Source organism: Octodon degus, unplaced genomic scaffold (genome assembly GCF_000260255.1).
Source record: "Octodon degus isolate 3935 unplaced genomic scaffold, OctDeg1.0 scaffold00025, whole genome shotgun sequence".
Classification (NCBI taxonomy): domain Eukaryota; kingdom Metazoa; phylum Chordata; class Mammalia; order Rodentia; family Octodontidae; genus Octodon; species Octodon degus.
Window position 1 is genome coordinate 16,108,562 of NW_004524601.1, and position 2,821 is coordinate 16,111,382.

The following is a 2,821-nucleotide window of genomic DNA, read 5'->3' on the forward strand; positions in this document are numbered from 1 at the left end:
TGCTTTACTTCTCTACTCTCAGTTTTCTTCTTTCTCTACAACAGGCTCCTGGATGGCTTTGTGGAATGGTGAGGTACTTAGGGGAAGGCCCACCGAGCACTAAGGTCTTGTTAACTATTTCCTGCGCATCTTTCTTTCACTAAGGTGCCTGTAAAAGGCAGATGTATATACTTACCCTCAGGAGAACAGGGTTTCCTTGTCCATTTGCTGTCATGATTGAAGTTTTACCCCACTTGATGATCCTTACCAGTAGATGAACCCCAAATAGTTTTCCTTTTGCTATAGGTTGAAGCATGCCCATCAGACTTATAAGTTGAAGTCCCAGTTGTTTCAGAAACAGATTCTTAAGTATTCTGCCACATAAGTCAGGCTGTTGTGGACTACAAATGATGTCCAGGTTAGGGTCCAGATTCACTATGTGATCAATATTTCTGAAAATCCACTTTACGCCGGACTGTTTCCATGGCTCTTAATGATGCCTCATTTATTTTTATTGAAATACATTTGTTTGGCTGAAGTTTGAAAGGCACAGGGCTCTAACAATGAATGAATGTGTATCAATCTCTAGAGGACGCACTTTACATGTAGCAATTTGATAATCAATTTGAAAACAGGGTTTGTTGACAAGTGTGACCACATTCCAGTTTTCTGGATAGAAGGAATGTAAGAACCAGTGTTCAGTCACATGAAGACAGAAGGGTACAATGAAGCAGCTCATTGTCATTTGACATTGCCAAGTGTAGACTTGGTAAGTGTAGATGAACTTGATTTGTACACAAAACAAAGGTCAGAATAATTTACTGGCATTTGCAGTATATTTTCCAAAACAACAATTGACAAATTCGCTGGTTTTTAATTTATTTTTGTCTGTGTTCTTGTTTTGTATTTAACGACAGGTTCTTTACCACCAACACACAACCTCCCCCTTTGGGCTCTGAAAACCATAATTGCTAATTGGGAACATAGGGAAAGAATCAATTTAAACTAACTGGGTCATAAACCACATACTGGTTTTTAAACCAGGGAGTAACAGTTTAAAACTGCACTCCAAGGAGATGACTAAATCACAGGTACATTAAAGTCGTGCAAGTGGTTTTAAGAAATATTCAAATTTAGTACAGTTATTACCACACCAAGGGTTCATTTGCTACTCTTATGCTGATCCACCAACTGATATCTGCTAATGATAGAGCAAGGACAAGGAGCATTAATAGCCGCATTCGAAGGGTCAATTTGTTTCCATTAAAAGTATTATTTGCCTAAGGCATGCTTTTATTTTAAGACTCTGGTTTTGCTTTAGAGGTACAGTTTTTCTTGTTTGCATGGCAACCATTAAAAGTATATAAGTTTCAGGCCTCCAGAGCCCTCAGGTAGGTGAACTTTTACAGTTTTAGTAACCAGAATGCCTCAGAAATTTCCTACATGTTGTAAGTCATTGCTTCAGTGTACTAGTTTTCAACCAATGATCATCCATTCAGTCATCTGAAGAAATTTAAAAATACCAGTACCTAGGAACTGCCACAGGATAACGAGAGCAGGATTAATGAGGTGTGATATGAACATCCATCAGCCGTGTGTCCATGCACCTGAGATGTAGGGCAGGTGAGACCCATCCGCCACTGTGGCACGGCGTGCCTGGCTTGCTTGGCAGTGCTGGATGAGGAGGAGTCGTCTTGGCCATGTACAAAATATAAGGAATAGCATGTGCAGATAGGTAGTACGATTTCTTTTTCAGTAGTTATTGATTATCCAGGTATGTTCGCATTGCGGCCCCAGGCTGGGCACATCTGGTGGCCCTGGGAACACAAGCACGGCATGCAGGCCACAGCACTGGGATCCCCTGAGCACTTAGAAGGCAGCCTCTCTGGTCCACTCCAGGCCCACAGAATGGCATCTGCTCTGTAGCAATGTCTTCAGGTAACTTCCAGGAAAATCAAAGATTGACAGGCACAGGGCCAGAGCACAGGATCCTGTTGCAGCTCCTTGCGACATCTTCAGGGGGAGTAATTAGAGTGGTCCATCTCGGAGCTTATTTTTTTTTTCCAATCTACACTCCTCGTAGTTTTATTCTCCGTGCTAGAAATGCTGATATTTAAAAGATATCTTCAGGTAACCATAGAAGGCAACGTACCCACTAATGTTAAAATACACTGTCAGTTTATAGGGGATTCTATCGAAACTGAAAGATTGTAGAGAAATTCATCCACAAGGGCTCTGTCAGAAAAAAAAGAGAGATAACTTTTACTTTGCTGCTGTTCCTAAGTCACTAAAGTTTTGTACATCAAGCACAAATTTTCTTCTCATTATCCCAGTCTAATATATGTGACTTACAGTTTATCTGAGGCATGTTCACATGTATGTGCATACAAACATGGAAGTGATGAATCCACTTAGCAGCAAGAGAAGAGCAAGGTGACTAACCGACTTACTGACTGCTGAGTAACAGTTGGCAAGGTGAAACACTGATGAAAGGAAGGGGCGTTTTTATTCAGTTCATGTGTTATTGTCAGATGCAAAAGTTACTTTTTTGTTATATAGGTCTTGCTTTATCTTGGTCTTAACCATCCAGAAGAAAAGTATAAAAATGAGGTATAAGAAGTGAAGCCATATTAATATGCTGAGCTGTAAAAGGCTTAAATCAACAACTTCTGACATTGCCAGTCCTATGGATAACCCACTACTATGATGGACTACGGGACGATATTGGATTATTTTGCTGAATTCCCGCACCTACAATAATTGAATGGCAATAGAATGCCCATCTCTGGCAAAAGTAAACAAAAAAGGGGGATATAATTGAAGGACCATTTTGTAGTGAAAA

General features: G+C 40.3%; 1 pseudogene; it reads left to right on the forward strand.

Annotated features, from left to right (window-relative positions):
* Positions 1–2,821, forward strand: part of LOC101560960 — a 27,023-nt pseudogene that overhangs the window by 20,428 nt on the left and 3,774 nt on the right.